This window comes from Oncorhynchus gorbuscha, linkage group LG09 (assembly GCF_021184085.1).
Source record: "Oncorhynchus gorbuscha isolate QuinsamMale2020 ecotype Even-year linkage group LG09, OgorEven_v1.0, whole genome shotgun sequence".
NCBI lineage: Eukaryota > Metazoa > Chordata > Actinopteri > Salmoniformes > Salmonidae > Oncorhynchus > Oncorhynchus gorbuscha.
In genome coordinates, this window is record NC_060181.1 from 63640955 (window position 1) to 63660358 (window position 19404).

A 19404-nucleotide genomic window follows, 5' to 3' on the forward strand; every position below is an offset into this window, starting at 1 on the left:
GATCAGTGTATTTGACCACCATTAGCTTATTTTATATAACTAGGTCTTTGCTCGCATGTTGTCCTCAACGGTTGGTTTATGTCCCCGGTACTGAACTGGCAGACCGCATTTTCATTTGTTTTACCTGCCAATGGACATCTCCATTATAATTATTCTGAACAAATGAATTTGCCTGGATAAGGAAGCTGTCAGTCTCGTAACGTTCATATGTATGGCATGGTTGAGATCCCCCAAAAAATGCAACATGTTGCATAGGTAGGATAGACAGACAGGGAGGCTTATATTAACCACCGCTGCAACAAAACAAATGCTAGGCAAGAAGCATGGGGAAATAGTGTCTAGAAGCTTTTTCCCAAGGGAGATGACGTTTAGGAATGCCTGGCTGGGCTGCGGGACAGTGGATGCACATTGATACTTGAAATGTAATTATGGCATTATGACATCATGGCATTTTGTGTTATATTGTGAATAACTAAGGGCTATCAATAAATCAGCATCCAGGATCCAAATGTACTGTTTTATAATTTCCCAAACTCATCCTTAATCCTCTTGTACATCTCCCTCTTGTACATCTCCCTTAGAGAAAAAAAACAGGCTTCTTGCAAACAGTTGTGGAAAGTCTTTGGCCAATTTGTCACAAATATTTTCCCATGTAACTAAATTGTGTGGCAAATTGTTGCCACAATTTTGTGCCAACTTGTGATCTTCTAGCAAACAATTCTAGGAAACGTGTAGGGAACATTTTACTGTTTGCTGCAGATATTCTGCAAACTCAGTATGAATATGCTAATTCTATAAGGTTTTTGGTTACTGTGTGTTATTAACATTGAAAAACAAAAAACACATATATGTAACGGCTGTCGTGGGAAGAAGGTGAGTACCAAAGCGCAGCATGGTAAGTGTTCATCTTATTTAATGAAAAAACTGAACACTGAATAAGAAACACCCAAAACAGTTCTGTCTGGTGCAGACACACAAAGACTGAAAATACCAACCACAAAACACAATGGAAAACAGGCTACCTAAATATGGTTCTCAATCAGGGACAACGATTGACAGCTGCCTCTGATTGAGAACCATACCAGGCCAAACACAGAAATAGAAAATCATAGACAAACTAACATAGACAACCCACCCAACTCACGCCCTGACCATACTAAAACAAAAGACAAAACAAAGGAACTAAGGTCAGAACCTGACAATATAACTCTAAATGGACTGCTTCTCACAGAGAAAACTAAACAAACTAAATGTACTAAATATACTAAACAACATGTATTCCATGTCTTGACGTAACAGTTACAAATAAATCAAATACAACCTGAAATCGTCAGCATGCTAATAAAGAACAGAGAAAAGACTGGATATTTCCCAAATAAATTGCTTAATTAAAATGTTTATGTAGCTACAACATTTATTTGCGAGACGTGAATACTATGGGGATGTTGACCTTAGAATGTTTAAAGGGGAAACTATAGCATTTGCAGACATGATTCAAGTGATATCTGATTATCACTTGAATTTAAAAGATCATTAAAATACAAAATAATTAAAACAACAAAAACTCAATCAAACCCAGTTCAGAACTATTGCCTTTTTGAGTGACCTTTGGAGATGGCAGCTCTGTGGAAATCCTTCGTCCAAAGCTTGTTGAATGTATGCACTGAACCAATCAGGAAAACACAAAACAAAATTAGGATACTGAAAACAATCACTGAAAACCTTTTATATTTTGGCATTTTAAGAACAAATGCTTATTTACAACGATGGCCTTCCCTGGCCAAACCTATTGTGCATCGCCCTATGGGACTCCCAATCACGGACGGATGTGATTCCGCCTGGATTGGAATAAGGGACTGTAGTGACGCCTCTTGCACTGAGATGTAGTGCCTTAGACCACTGCGCCACTCAGGAGCCCTCAATCATAAGAGGATGTTATGTCCAGCATTGATCCCAGTCAGCGACAGAGCATTGGGCTAGACACATGTTTGACATCAATGTGTGTACTATAACAATGGTAATAAAATTGCCAATTTTAAGAAATATTATTTAACATACTGTTCACATCTAGAATGGAATGATTTTGCTTATGTGTTAAGTTTTGTGGGCTTTGGCACTCTTATGTAAGTGTCATAACCAGTCATAAAATATTGCCACATATGTCACAACAGGTCTAAGTATGTGTGTCATGAAAGGGTATATTACAATATTATGACAGGTTATGACAAGTTATATAAGCTGCTATGACATATTATGACATGGTTATGATGCTAGGTTTGAAATAAAGTGTAACCACTAAATGTTATGTTGCTTTTCTTCCACCCAAGCCTTTATACACCTAAGTCAGGAAGAATAGACAACTAAGTACACAACTGCCTAATAATATATTTTTTATTTTACCTTTATTTAACTAGGCAAGTCAGTTAAGAACTAATTCTTCTTTTCAATGACAGCCTATGAACAGTGGGTTAACTGCCTGTTCAGGGGCAGAATGACAGATTTGTACCTTGTCAGCTCGGGGATTTAAACTTGCAACCTTCTGGTTACTAGTCCAACGCTCTAACCACTAAGCTACCCTTCCGCCCCAATAAAGTCCCAAGTCTAGATTGACAACCATAATTAGTTGATTAGTTTGAATCAATTGTTTTGCTGAAAAATATATAGAATGCCAGTTTACGTGAGAAGCATAGCAATATTTAGGCAACTTTGTAACAGAATACCCTGTTTTTCCTAAGCCAAACACACCCGTTAGCCACTGAGTCAACCTTTTCACTGACTTGCCTAGTTAAATAAAATAACAAATAAAAAAATAAAATATGGCCTTTATAGGCCTATCTGCCATATTATTATGAAAGTATTCAGACTCCTTGACTTTTTCCACATTTGGTTACGTTACAGCCATATTCTAAAATGGATTAAATTAAAATGTTCCCTCATCAATCCACATACAATTCACCATAATGCCAAAGTGAAAAAACATAAATACTTTATTTACATAAAAATTCAGACCCTTTGCTATGAGACTCGAAATTGAGCTCAGGTGCATCCTGTTTCCATTGATCATCCTTGAAATATTTCTACAAGTTGATAGGAGTCCACCTGTGGTAAATTTGATTGATTGGACATGATTTGGAAAGGCCCACACCTGCCTGTATAAGATCCCACAGTTGACAGTGCTTGTCAGAGCGAAAACCAAGCCATGAGGTCGAAGGAATGGTCCATAGAACTCCGAGGTAGGATTGTGTCGAGGCACAGATCTGGGGAACGGTACCAAAACATTTCTACAGCATTGAAGGTCTCCAAGAACACAGTGGCCTCCATCATTCTTACATGGAAGAAGTTTGGAACAACCAAGACTCTTCCTATAGCTGGCCGCCCGGCCAAACTGAGCAATCGGGGGAGAGGGGCCTTGGTCAGGGAGGTAACCAAGAACCCAGTGGTCACTCTGAAAGAGGTCCAGAGTTCCCCTGTGGAGATAGGAGAACATTCCAGAAGGACAACCATCTCTGCAGTGCTGCACCAATCAGGCTATTAGAGTAGAGTGGCCAGATGGTAGGCACATGACAGCCCACTTGGAGTTTGCCAAAAGGCACCTAAAGGACTCTCAGACCATGAACTCTTTGGCTTGAATGCCAAGCGTCATGTCTGGAGGAATCCTGGCACCATCCCTACAGTGAAGCATTGTTGTGGCAGCATCATTCTGTGGGGATGTTTTTCAGCAGCAGGAACTGGGAGACTAGTCAGGATCAAGGTATAGATGAACAGAGGAAAGTACAGAGAGATCATTGATGAAAACCTGCTCCAGAGTGCTCAGGACCTCAGACTGGGGCAAAGGTTCACCTTCCAACAGGACAATAACCCTAAGCACCCTTTTGATAGCCACTCAGCAGGAAAGTGAAAAATGTAATGCTCTGATCCATTGGAAGCGTCAAAAAATACCTGATTACTTCTAATCCCTTGAACAAATAGCCTACAGCTGTGTCTGTCCCGAGCACACTGGCTCAGGAAACTCTGAGGGCCCAGAATATTTTATGCAATGTTTCTATTTTGCTTAGCACCAGTTTCTTAAAAGCGACCCAGTTAATAGTTGATATAATGTTTCAAGGTTCGTTGCAGGCAGGTCATGCGTAGCAAATGTGATTCATAGGATATTTATTTATAGGATATTTATTCGTACAATGTTTTATGTGTTCGCTTCATGTAGGCTATTTTTATATACTTGGCAATGGGAATAAAAGTCACTTTTAGATTTGTATAATTGTCATTTAGATTTAGAATGTAGATTAACCACAAACAATGATTTTGAGAGAGTCTTTGTATTATAAATGACATGAAACTGTTCTACGAAAATGTGCAATCATAACTGGCACGAAGATCGGTAGAAATGGTAGGATAAATTGGCACTCCAAATGGAAATGGTTGCAGACCACTGGTGTAGCCAGTAGCCTATTACTAGCAACTTCAGGAGCGTAATTCTACGAAGGCCAGCAGTAGCAGGAGAAGAGTTTTTCTTCTGTTGAGGCTATCTTGATCTCTGGCTTCCTCCTGAGTCATTTGTGTGTCTTGATTATAGCATCATGCTTAAAGCATCAGTACATATACTTTGGATAGGGCAGGTACTGTACTTTTATGGGAGGACATTGTGAAAATATCCTCAAGTTCCAGTCCCTAGCGAGAAAAACTGAGGACAGAGAGATATAGCAACATAATATTCAGTGATGTCTAATTTGAGTATAATGCAGCATGTTTCTTTTGTGATGTTTTCTGTCCTCAGATACAGAGAGCTGTAAAACCAGGATTTGGCCAGGGTTGTTCCGGTTTTTGGTCACTAGATGCCCCCATTGTGCCTTTTGACCTTTTGTTTTCCCTTGATCCCCATTATTATTTGCACCTGTGCCTCGTTTCCCCTGATTGTATTTAAACCCTTTGTTTTCCTCTGTTCTTTGCTCTGTGTTTGTATGTTAGCACCCAGCCCTAGTACTCTGAGAACTCTTGTTGATCCCGGTGGACTCTCTTGTGGAATTCTGTTTTTTGTTCTTGTTTGTTTGTTTTTTGAGTATCTTTTGAGGCTTTTTGTGCTTTACCTTCCACCTTGTGGATTTACCTTTTTTGTCTTGGAGGATTACCTTTGTTCTTGTAGGATTCCTTTTGAGGTTGTGGAGTTACATGTTTTCCTGAAGAACTTCACTTTTTACTTCATTAAATACACCGTCTCAAGTACTGCTGTGTCTGCCTCATCTTCTGGGTTCTGCCGACTATTCGTGGCTCAGTTGGTTAAGTGACTGTTTCTCACTCCGGAGACCCGGGTTCGTAACCGGGTCCTGACAAACATGTCTGCAGATGAAGAGGTCCCAATGAATATCCCAAGAGAATAAGGGTACATCCTTGTATACCATGGATTATATGTGTACCTATGTTAACACATGTTGTTAACAAAGTTTTAAAGTCACACACAATGTATTACAACTGGAGCAGGCCAACCTTGCTGTGTCTGCGTCCTTCTGTTCCAGCCCAGCACTAACACACCTGATTCAATGTGTCAAACCTAATTAGGTAATAATCAATGGTGCTATTGCAGAAGTCTGCTCCCCCTGTAGATCGGAGATTGGTGGAGTGAGGTTGGCCACCTCTGGTATTGACTACTTGTTACTAAAATGTCTAACCTTTACTTTTCTGAGTTAAATTAAAGGTGCACTTTAAAATTATATGTGTTTCATTCCCGGTTAAAGGAAGTGGGTTCTTTTTAGTTCTTGCAAAGAGAAACTCAACAGTATAAAGCATTAACATCACAAAGATGGTTTATTTCCAACGTGACAGCTGAGTACATCTGCACACGCTCAAAGGTAGCACACTTGAATAGACTGGCCAACAACCAATGAGGGCCTGCCAATTAAGCTATGCACATCCAATCAGATACATATTTCCATTATCACACACTGAACACCTGCATACCATTTTAACCAGATGTGCATAATAATATATGGCTTATCTCTCAAACATATTTTTGTAAACGGTCTTTTTCCAGTAGTCCTTTTACAAGTCCAGCCTCTGTGGTGGGCGTTTGTTACGGACAGGACGGGTTCTCAGAACAACAATCTGAGGCTGTGGTGGGCGTTTGTTACGGACAGGACGGGTTCTCAGAACAACAATCTGAGGCTGTGGTGGGCGTTTGGTAAAGACAGGACGGGTTCTCAGAACAACAATCTGAGGCTGTGGTGAGCGTTTGTTACGGACAGGACGGGTTCTCAGAACAACAATCTGAGGCTTGTGGTGGGCGTTTGTTACGGACAGGACGGGTTCTCAGAACAACAATCTGAGGCTGTGGTGGAGGCATCTCAACTGCCTCAGCAGCTGTGCTCTAATGTCCATCTCAATATCCATATCAATGTCATCAACATCATAGTCCCAAGATTCTCCTACATAGAAATAAGCATCTCCCTGTGCAAATGCATCAACTTGGCTCCTTGGCTTGGTGTTCAACAACAAACCAAATGCATGCTTTTCAACCGATCGCTGCCTGCACCCGCATGCCCGACTAGCATCACCACACTGGATGGTTCCGACCTTGAATATGTGGACACCTATAAGTACCTAGGTGTCTGGCTAGACTGCAAACTCTCCTTCCAGACCCATATCAAACATCTCCAATCGAAAATCAAATCAAGAATCGGCTTTCTATTCCGCAACAAAGCCTCCTTCACTCACGCTGCCAAGCTTACCCTAGTAAAACTGACTATCCTACCTCGACTTCGGCGACGTCATCTACAAAATTGCTTCCAACACTCTACTCAGCAAACTGGATGCAGTTTATCACAGTGCCATCCGTTTTGTCACTAAAGCACCTTATACTACCCACCACTGTGACTTGTATGCTCTAGTCGGCTGGCCCTCGCTACATATTCGTCGCCAGACCCACTGGCTCCAGGTCATCTACAAGGCCATGCTAGGCAAAGCTCCGCCTTATCTCAGCTCACTGGTCACGATAGCAACACCCATCCGTAGCACGCGCTCCAGCAGGTGTATCTCACTGATCATCCCTAAAGCCAACACCTCATTCGGCCGCCTTTCGTTCCAGTACTCTGCTGCCTGTGACTGGAACGAATTGCAAAAATCGCTGAAGTTGGAGTCTTTTATCTCCCTCACCAACTTCAAACATCAGCTAGCTGAGCAGCTAACCGATCGCTGCAGCTGTACATAATCTATTGGTAAATAGCATACCCATTTTCACCTGTCATGCAGGTGAAAGAGGACCCAAAAGCGACTTGGCGAAAACAGAGTCTTTAATCCAGTAAAGTAAATACAAACAAAAAACACAACTTTCACTCGAAATGACGAGGACAAACTGGAGACTCGATCTTGAACAGCAGGTGAACAGCAGGTTGCCTCGGGAAGGCACTAGAACCAGACCGACTCAGACACCTGCTCACCACGCAGCATCTGAGGAAAACACGACACGACAGGGCGATACACAAACACAGCACGGTGAATTCTAGACAAGGAACCGACAGGACAGGAACGGAACACAAAGGAAGAAATAGGGACTCTAATCAGGGAAAGGATCGGGAACAGGTGTGGGAAGACTAAATGATTGATTAGGGGAATAGGAACAGCTGGGAGCAGGAACGGAACGATAGAGAGAAGAGAGAGCGAGAGAGTGAGAGAGGGAGGGGGAGAGAGAGGGATAGAAAGAGGGAAAGAACCTAATAAGACCAGCAGAGGGAAACGAATAGAATGGGAAGCACAGGGACAAGACAAGATAATAAATGACAAAACATGACAGTACCCCCCACTCACCGAGCGCCTCCTGGCGCACTCGAGGAGGAATCCTGGCGGCAACGGAGGAAATCATCGATGAGTGAACGGTCCAGCACGTCCCGAGACGGAACCCAACTCCTCTCCTCAGGACCGTAACCCTCCCAATCCACTAAGTATTGGTGACCCCGTCCCGAGAACGCATGTCCATGATCTTATGTACCTTGTAAATAGGTGCGCTCTCGACAAGGACGGGAGGGGGAGGGAAGACGAACGGGGTGCGAAGAAAGGGCTTGACACAGGAGACATGGAAGACAGGATGGACGCGACGAAGATGTCGCGGAAGAAGCAGTCGCACAGCGACAGGATTGACGACCTGGGAGACACGGAACGGACCAATGAACCGCGGAGTCAACTTACGAGAAGCTGTCGTAAGAGGAAGGTTGCGAGTGGAAAGCCACACTCTCTGGCCGCAACAATACCTTGGACTCTTAATCCTGCGTTTATTGGCGGCTCTCACAGTCTGTGCCCTGTAACGGCAAAGTGCAGACCTCACCCTCCTCCAGGTGCGCTCACAACGTTGGACAAACGCTTGAGCGGAGGGAACGCTGGACTCGGCAAGCTGGGATGAGAACAGAGGAGGCTGGTAACCCAGACTACTCTGAAACGGAGATAACCCGGTAGCAGACGAAGGAAGCGAATTGAGCGTATTCTGCCCAGGGAGCTGTTCTGCCCAAGACGCAGGGTTTCTGAAAGAAAGGCTGCGTAGTATGCGACCAATCGTCTGATTGGCCCTCTCTGCTTGACCGTTAGACTGGGGATGAAACCCGGAAGAGAGACTGACGGACGCACCAATCAAACGACAGAACTCCTCCAAAACTGTGACGTGAATTGCGGGCCTCTGTCTGAAACGGCGTCTAACGGGAGGCCATGAATTCTGAATACATTCTCGATAATGATTTGTGCCGTCTCCTTAGCGGAAGGAAGTTTAGCGAGGGGAATGAAATGTGCCGCCTTAGAGAACCTATCGACAACCGTAAGAATCACAGTCTTCCCCGCAGACAAAGGCAGACCGGTAATGAAGTCTAGGGCGATGTGAGACCATGGTCGAGAAGGAATGGGAGCGGTCTGAGACGACCGGCAGGAGGAGAGTTACCCGACTTAGTCTGCGCGCAGTCCGAACAAGCAGCCACGAAACGGCGCGTGTCACGCTCCTGAGTCGGCCACCAAAAGCGCTGGCGAATAGACGCAAGAGTGCCTCGAACACCGGGATGACCAGCTAACTTGGCAGAGTGAGCCCACTGAAGAACAGCCAGACGAGTGGAAACAGGAACGAAAAGGAGGTTACTAGGACAAGCGCGCGCGACGCAGTGTGCGTGAGTGCTTGCTTAACCTGTCTTTCAATTCCCAGACTGTTAACCCGACAACACGCCCATAAGGAAGAATCCCTCGGGATCAGTAGAAGCCACAGAAGAACTAAACAGACGGGATAAGGCATCAGGCTTGGTGTTCTTGCTACCCGGACGGTAAGAAATCACAAACTCGAAACGAGCGAAAAACAACGCCCAACGAGCTTGACGGGCATTAAGTCGTTTGGCAGAACGGATGTACTCAAGGTTCTTATGGTCTGTCCAAACGACAAAAGGAACGGTCGCCCCCTCCAACCACTGTCGCCATTCGCCTAGGGCTAAGCGGATGGCGAGCAGTTCACGGTTACCCACATCATAGTTGCGCTCAGATGGCGACAGGCGATGAGAAAAATAAGCGCAAGGATGAACCTTATCGTCAGACTGGAAGCGCTGGGATAGAATGGCTCCCACGCCTACCTCTGAAGCGTCAACCTCGACAATGAATTGTCTAGTGACGTCAGGAGTAACGAGGATAGGAGCGGACGTAAACGTTCTTTTAGAAGATCAAAAGCTCCCTGGGCGGAACCGGACCACTTAAAACACGTCTTGACAGAAGTAAGAGCTGTGAGAGGGGCAGCAACTTGACCGAAATTACGAATGAAACGCCGATAGAAATTAGCGAAACCTAAAAGCGCTGCAACTCGACACGTGACCTTGGAACGGGCCAATCACTGACAGCTTGGACCTTAGCGGAATCCATCTGAATGCCTTCAGCGGAAATAACGGAACCGAGAAAAGTAACGGAGGAGACATGAAAAGAGCACTTCTCAGACTTTACGTAGAGACAATTCTCTAAAAGGCGCTGTAGAACACGTCGAACGTGCTGAACATGAATCTCGAGTGACGGAGAAAAAAATCAGGATATCGTCAAGATAGACAAAAACAAAGATGTTCAGCATGTCTCTCAGAACATCATTAACTAATGCCTGAAAAACAGCTGGCGCATTGGCGAGACCAAACGGCAGAACCCGGTACTCAAAATGCCCTAACGGAGTGTTAAACGCCGTTTTCCACTCGTCCCCCTCTCTGATGCGCACGAGATGGTAAGCGTTACGAAGGTCCAACTTAGTAAAGCACCTGGCTCCTGCAGAATCTCGAAGGCTGATGACATAAGGGGAAGCGGATAACGATTCTTAACCGTTATGTCATTCAGCCCTCGATAATCCACGCAGGGGCGCAGAGTACCGTCCTTCTTCTTAACAAAAAGAACCCCGCCCCGGCCGGAGAGGAAGAAGGCACTATGGTACCGGCGTCAAGAGACACAGACAAATAATCCTCGAGAGCCTTACGTTCGGGAGCCGACAGAGAGTATAGTCTACCCCGAGGAGGAGTGGTCCCCGGAAGGAGATCAATACTACAATCATACGACCGGTGAGGAGGAAGGGAGTTGGCTCGGGACCGACTGAAGACCGTGCGCAGATCATGATATTCCTCCGGCACTCCTGTCAAATCGCCAGGTTCCTCCTGAGAAGTAGGGACAGAAGAAACGGGAGGGATGGCAGACATTAAACACTTCACATGACAAGAAACGTTCCAGGATAGGATAGAATTACTAGACCAATTAATAGAAGGATTATGACATACTAGCCAGGGATGACCCAAAACAACAGGTGTAAACGGTGAACGAAAAATCAAAAAAGAAATAGTCTCACTGTGGTTACCAGATACTGTGAGGGTTAAAGGTAGTGTCTCAAATCTGATACTGGGAAGATGACTACCATCTAAGGCGAACATGGGCGTAGGCTTCTCTAACTCTCTGAAAGGAATGTCATGTTTCCGAACCCATGCTTCGTCCATGAAACAACCCTCAGCCCCAGAGTCTATCAAGGCACTACATGTAGCACCGAACCGGTCCAGCGTAGATGGACCGACAAAGTAGTACAGGATCTTGATGGAGAGACTTGAGTAGTTGCGCTCACCTGTAGCCCTCCGCTTACAGATGAGCTCTGGCTTTACTGGACATGAATTAACAAAATGTCCAGCAACTCCGCAATAGAGGCACAGGCGGTTGGTGATCCTCCGTTCCCTCTCCTTAGTCGAGATGCGAATCCCTCCCAGCTGCATGGGCTCAGACTCTGAGCCAGAGGAGGGAGATGGTTGCGATGCGGAGCAGGGAAACACCGTTGATGCGAGCTCTCTTCCACGAGCCCGGTGACGAAGATCTACCCGTCGTTCTATGCGGATGGCGAGAGCAATCAAAGAGTCCACATCTGAAGGAACCTCCCGGGAGAGAATCTCATCCTTAACCACTGCGTGGAGTCCCTCCAGAAAACGAGCGAGCAGCGCCGGCTCGTTCCACTCACTAGAGGCAGCAAGAGTGCGAAACTCAATAGAATAATCCGTTATGGACCGTTCACCTTGGCATAAGGAAGCCAGGGCCCTAGAAGCCTCCCCACCAAAAACTGAACGGTCAAAAACCCGAATCATCTCCTCTTTAAAGTTCTGGAACTTGTTAGAGCAATCAGCCCTTGCCTCCCAGATAGCTGTGCCCCATTCTCGAGCCCGGCCAGTAAGGAGTGAAATGACGTAAGCAACCCGAGCTCTCTCTCTAGAGTATGTGTTGGGTTGGAGAGAGAACACAATCTCACACTGCGTGAGAAAGGAGCGGCACTCAGTGGGCTGCCCGGAGTAGCAAGGTGGGTTATTAACCCTAGGTTCTGGAGGCTCGGCAGGCCAGGAAGTAACAGGTGGCACGAGACGTAGACTCTGGAACTGTCCAGAGAGGTCGGAAACCTGAGCGGCCAGGTTCTCCACGGCATGGCGAGCAGCAGACAATTCCTGCTCGTGTCTGCCGAGCATGGCTCCTTGGATCTCGACGGCAGTGTAACGAGCGTCTGAAGTCGCTGGGTCCATTCCTTGGTCGGTTCCTTCTGTCATGCAGGTGAAAGAGGACCCAAAAGCGACTTGGCGAAAACAGAGTCTTTAATCCAGTAAAGTAAATACAAACAAAAAACACAACTTTCACTCGAAATGACGAGGACAAACTGGAGACTCGATCTTGAACAGCAGGTGAACAGCAGGTTGCCTCGGGAAGGCACTAGAACCAGACCGACTCAGACACCTGCTCACCACGCAGCATCTGAGGAAAACACGACACGACAGGGCGATACACAAACACAGCACGGTGAATTCTAGACAAGGAACCGACAGGACAGGAACGGAACACAAAGGAAGAAATAGGGACTCTAATCAGGGGAAAGGATCGGGAACAGGTGTGGGAAGACTAAATGATTGATTAGGGGAATAGGAACAGCTGGGAGCAGGAACGGAACGATAGAGAGAAGAGAGAGCGAGAGAGTGAGAGAGGGAGGGGGAGAGAGAGGGATAGAAAGAGGGAAAGAACCTAATAAGACCAGCAGAGGGAAACGAATAGAATGGGAAGCACAGGGACAAGACAAGATAATAAATGACAAAACATGACATTCACCTACCTCATCCCCACAGTTTTTATTTATTTACTTTTCTGCTCTTTTGCACACCTGTACATGATCATCTGATCATTTATCACTCCAGTGTTAATCTGCAATATTGTAATTATTCGCCTACCTCCTCATGCCTTTTGCACACATTGTATATAGACTCCCCTTTTTTCTCTGTGTTATTGACTTGTTAATTGTTTACTCCATGTGTAACTCTGTGTTGTCTGTTCACACTGCTATGCTTTATCTTGGCCAGGTCGCAGTTGCAAATGAGAACCTGTTCTCAACAAGCCTACCTGGTTAAATAAAGGTGAAATTAAAAAAATAAAAAATAAAAATTGTGGGCCATTATCTGTGGTTACTTCCTGGGGCAGACCATTGGAGGTAAACAGATTTCTGAGTACCTCAACAGTTTTAGTTGAAATAGTACTCTGCATGTGTACAATTTCTGACCATATAGCGTAAGCATCTGTTGTGGAATTTCAACACGAGACACTCACAGTCCATCTTACATAAATCATGGTTTATTAACAGCAAGCTTGAGAGGTTCCAACAAACTTGATGCACCATAGTACATGTCTGTTAGGAGCTTCATCGGGGCAATCCCACTAGTTATCTTATATACTGCTTACACAGACAAGTTTTATTTGCATGATTCAGCTTATTCATTATTCATAATTAACGTTTGGCTCATGCATGTGACCAACCAATACTGCTTCATGCAGATGACAGACCAATACTTCACGAGGCTTCTTCTCTTCAAGCTGAGACCTTGAAACTGAGATATCCTTTCGTTCTCAAAACAAGGTTCTGGGCATACTGCCAAATTGCAGATACTGATAGTGAGGATTCGTTCAATCAGTCACTTGCATGAACACAGAAATTGGTTATTAGTAAAGCACAAACATAGAACACAGAAATTGGTTAGAAAAGCATAAACATAACATTTTCCATCACACATGCATAACATCCAAGAAGATTTGCTCGTGGTCTTCTGCAATGTCTAAGTGAATTCTCTCCCATGGACCTGATGCCCATTTCCATGTCCTATATGTACTGGCACTTTTGCAGGGATGCTACGCTGCTGCTTGCATAAGTCACAGTGACTTACTTCAGTTTCAATATTTTCATCAGAGAAGGATTTTATCTTAACTATACCCCAATGGCTCTCATGTAGTTCTGCCAATAGTCTTCTTTGCAGGCTTTGTGGAACCACCAGCCTGTAACCCCAAAGAATATAGTCATCCTCAACGGTAAGTCCAAACTTTCTTTTGAAATAAGGTTTAAAGACTTTGTCTGGTACATGGTTTGGCCATCCTGACAATACATACTGCTTAACAAAAAAAAAATTCAGTTTGAATTGATATACCTTTAGCCGTGATTGGCAAGTCGTCTATATATGACAGTCTATACACTGGATTTGGTGTAGGCCCCCTACAATAACTTAGTGGGAGTCTAGACAACACGTCTGCATTGCCATGCTGTTCGGACAGTTTGTACTGTATCTCATATGTGTAAGCTGATAAAATCAAAGACCATCATTGCCTTCTGCTCCATGTGTTGGGACACCTGCCTTAGGACCAATAATCTTTAAGAAGAAGCTTAAGGTCTGTCAGCAAGGTACATTTTCTACAGAACAGATACTCATGAAATTTCATAACTCCAAACACCAGTCCTAGTACTTCTTTCTCTATTTGAGAATAGTTCCTTTCTGTTTTGGTAAGCATCCTAGAGGCAAATGCTATAGGTGTCACAGAACCATCCTTCGTTTTGTGAGAAATCTCTGCGCCTACACCTGAAGCAACACAGGCTAGTATGAGCGGTAGCTCCGTGTTATAGTGAACTAACATCTGGCTAGTACGTAGATGTCTCTTAGCTTCCTCGAAAGCACTTTGGCTTTTCTATGACCATTCCCATTTTACATCTCTCTGCAGTAGAGCGGTCATAGGCTTAATTATAGTAGACAGATTTGGAATGAATTTGCCGTAATAGTTAAGTCAGGACTGAAAAGACCTGAGGTCGGTGGTGTTTGTAGGAATGGGAGCTTCAGTTTTCTGTTTCATAGGGTGTATCCCCTCTGCATCTATCACATTACCTAGATAGGCTACGCTGTTGTGGAAGAAATAACATTTCTCTCTTTTAACCTTCAGATGGCAGACTGTCTTTTTAGCACTTCTTCAAGATTTCTCATGTACCCCATCTATACCTTGTAGGATTTGACCCATCATTTTCTGAAAAATAGCTGGAACACAGGCAACACCATAAGGAAGCCTGTTGACCTTAAACAACCCCTTATGTGTATTCATGGTGAGATAGGGCTTAGGTCTCTCCTCTAACTGTACTTGTTGGTATGCTTGTGACAAATCCAGCTTTGTGAACTTCTCACCCCCTGTCAGCTTTGTCAACAAGTCCTGCGTGATCTACTTCCAGCCACTGATTGATAGTTACCTCGTAATCTTCACATATTCTTTCAGTATTGTCTGTTTTTGGTATACACACAACCGTTCTCTGTAGTTAACTGGAGTAAGGACCCCTTTTGACTAGATGTTTTTCAACAGCTTCTCTAAGTGCATATGGCACTGGGCGAGGCTTGCAGAACTTAGGTACAGTACATGTATCTTGGCTGTGATACTGTACCTTTTAGCATTCCCAGCTCTGGCTGAAACAGAGGAATATTTTTCACACAAACCCTCTACTGTCGCTACAGCTGTTACTCTGTGTACACGTGGCCAGTCTAGCATTAACTGACTGATCCAGTCTCTACCCAACAGCGCAGGACCATTTCCCTTGACCACCAGTAAGTCTAAAGTTTTAGTGCTCCCATTACACTTGACCTTGACTGAGATGTTCTCTATTAGAGCTAGTGACCCTTTACTGTACCCTCTTAACACAGTTTTCAGGGCTCAATTTCACCTTTTTGAACCTGCGGATGTACAACCTTTCTGATATCACAAATATGCTGCACTTGTATCAACTTCCATTTTGAGTCTCACATCATCTACCCTTACATACACATAGTACGGTTTAGTCGTGTTCTTGTCTGTATCTAATGCAAACAGTTCAGTTCCTTTAACGTTACCCAAGTCATAGTCAGTGGTGAAAACAGCTGATGTCCCTTTATCAGATGTCTCGCTCTCATGTGAGATGTAACGCTCATCACTCTGATGCTGGAGTGTGACGCAATGCTCCTCTTTGTTGCAATGACGTTCTTGTCCTCTCTCTCTCACTGGTGTGCGTTGCCCTAGTGTGGCTCATCGTTGTTCCTCTCATCTTCCTGCAGTCGCAGTGAGGAGGCCTCTCCCTCAGTAGCTTCCAGGAGCTTGTTCCATTTTGCTTGCTTCGTGTCATTCCTTCCCACTTGAAGCGAGTGGCATGCCCTGGCTGTGTCCTTTCAAAAAAGTATTTTGTGTGAGCTACATTCAGTAAACGGTCTCTCAGCTCTGCACTTTAAACACTGCACACAAATCTATCCCGTAATGACTCTTCAAGAAACTGACTGAATTTGCACGTGGCTGATAGTTGTTTAAAACTAGCCAAGTACTAACTAATCGATTCTCCCTCAAGTTGCATTGAACTTGCATCTTTCAGCAATAAAATTTGTCCTCGGTACATAGTGACTTTTTAACAGCGCAACCAACTCTGTCAATATGTTTTTCACTTGGTTTCTGTGGTGCACATAAGTCCATTAACAAATTGTGAGTGTTTCTGCTAAAAATGGCTTTTGACTTATCATCCTTGTACTTTAGCCAATTAGCTTCAAAATACTGTTCTAACCTTTCCAAATAGGCTTCAAAACCTTCCTCACTTACCTCAAAGTGAAATTCCTAGGCCTTGCCGAATGCCAGCTTCGGTGCTAGCTTTTCTACACAGACTGTCTTGACGGAGCTTGCACTTTCTTGTTCTCTCTCTTCCCCGTCAGACAAAAAGTCTGGTACCTTGTAGCCAATCTGTTGCATCCCCGGTTAAAGGAAGCAGGTTCTTTTTTAGATATAGCAAAGAGAAAATTGACACTATAAAGCATTAACATCACGAAGATGGTTTATTTCCAACATGACAGCGGATAAAACATAGCCGGTTCCAAACTGAGTTCATCTGCACTCGCTCAAAGGTAGCACACTAGAATACCCTGGCCAACAACCAATGAGGGCCTGCAAATCAAGCTATGCACATCCAATCAGAAACATATTCCAATATCACGCACTGAACATGTGCATTCTAACCAGAAGTGCATAATAACATGTTGTAATAACTTGTTTTAATTGTTAACTTAACTATTATGTAAGATTAACTAGTGTCGGTGTTGATTAATCACAGATCACAATCAAGCAATAAAGAAGGGAATCCGTCTCTAATTTGTCTGTTTCTGTGTTGTATTCTCAGTCATATCCTCTCCAATTAGTTTTATTTGATTGTCACAATTGTTTCAGGATATCAGCCGTGTGAACCCATTTTGCAGCTGATAATGGCATGCAACACCAATGCAGCCATAGGTTTACAGCAGTGGTTCCCAACTCCAGTCCTTGAGTACTTCCAACAGCCCACATTTGTGTTGGAGTCACGGACAAACATACCTGATTCAACTCTGAGGGCCTGATGATTAGTTGATTAGTTGAATCAGGTGTGTTTGTCCAGGGCTACAATAAACTGTACTGTTTGGGGTATTCGAGGAGTTGGGAACCACTGGCCTACAGTGTGATGGCATTATTATAATGGGAATTTGCAATGCACCCTTTGACATTGTGCACCTGAAGTAGAGAGTAGCTTAACTCGCACATTGTTTACGTGTTCAGATATATGTTCTCAATTTAAAAACGAAACCAGTAGACAATGTATGAGGCTAATCATTATACTAGATTTTGTACATCCATTGTGCTGATATGAAATTGTTTAGTGCAAATCCAACCCTTGTAATCTAGGTGGTGAAACATCTGGAAGCGGGAGATGATTGAGGTCCTTAGCTTAAGACATACACACAACTACTACTAACAAATTCAATGCCTGATACTTTTCTCCCAGTAGGTATGAGTGGCACCCAAGAGGTACTACTGTGATAATTAAGATGGTTTTCCTAAGACTACCACAACAATTACATTGTCTTTGCTAAATGTTTTCAATTCTCAAAGGAAGAAAACAGTTGGGCTATAAAAATACTTGTTATTCAATGGGTCAAAGTGGAAATGACAAAATACGTATCATTTGACCCATACAACAATATAGCCTATTATTAAAGTACAGTATATTCACAATATTATTTTACACATTCCAAATTACATTTCATATATTCATACGGTTTAAGAGGGCACTTTTGTCATGACGACAAGGTGAAGATGCTCTCTACTCAAACGGCACAACAGAATCATTCAGATTGACCAAAGCACACCATAGGACAACCATCTCGTATAGCTGAGGGATGTCTCCTTTCATATCTGGGAAAGGACAAAGTAGTGGAAGTATAAACTGATGCTGCTGCAGCACTGCTCATCTTCACAGTGGGAATCCAGTCAACATGGGTGTCTTGATAGAGGTCAGCTGGCACACCTACATTAGTACATCAACAAATGACAAGTACTCCTGATGTTAGAATATCACTTCTTCAGGTCACCGATACCACCAGGGCACTTAAGTGTTTGGTTGTGTTTAATTCATTCAGGAGTTTTAGTGCCATATAAAGATTAAATCTATTGTTGGGGCTGGAACAACCAATAGTCACCACATTAGGTTGACCTATGCCATTGAGGCCTTTGTCCGAATGTCCATACATCCCCCCCCCCCTTTATGAAGTTCTCAACAAATGATCATTGCGTTATTATGTGATTATTATGTTTTTTCTGACAATAATGTCCTCCAGACTATATGGATGTCATATTGTAGAATTTGTGTCTCCCCTTTTCATGGTCATGGCTAGAAAGGATCCAGCGCGTGTCAAATTAACCTAATATTTGACATTTCATAGCAGATTAGAAACATTTGCGTAGCAGGTTAGGAGAATTAATGTAGCAGGACAGGACAATTAGGTTAAGGTTAGGAAAATAGTTAGGGTTATCTAAAATGAAATAAATATATACTTTTGACGCTAATTTGACAAAGCTGGATCCCTTTTAGCCAGGACCCTTTTTCGGTTGCTTTCAAGAAATTCAAAGCATTTGTTTTTATTGATCTGTTGTCTGTGTCAATAGAGTAGGCCGAGGCTATCATCTTATGAAAACATATTCTGCTAATGTCTCCAGCCACATTAGGAATAGTAGGCTTACATCTGCAAATGTGATGATAGAAGCATGCAATTATTTGTTATGAAGGTGAATTTTGAAGGTGTAAAAATAGCTTCCCCATTATCTTTCAAAGATAATTCATAAAAATCCAAACAACTTCACAGATCTTCATTGTAAAGGGTTTAAACACTGTTTCCTATGCTTGTTCTATGAACCACAAACAATTAATGAACATGCACCTGTGGAACAGTTTTAAGACACTAACAGCTTACAGACAGTAGGCAATTAAGGTCACAGTTCTAAAAACATAGGACACTAAAAAGGCCTTTCTACTGACTCTGAAAAACACCAAAAGAAAGATTCCTTGCTCATCTGCATGAACGGGCCTTAGGCATGAGGACTGCAGATGTGGCCAGGGCAATACATTGAAATGTCTGTACTGTGAGATGCCTTAGACAGTGCTACAGGGAGACAGGACGGACAGCTGACCATACTCGCAGTGGCAGACCACGTGTAACAACACCTACACGGGATTGGTACATCCGAACATCACACCTGCGGGACAGGTACAGAATGGCGACAACAACTGCCCGAGTTACACCAGGAACGCACAAT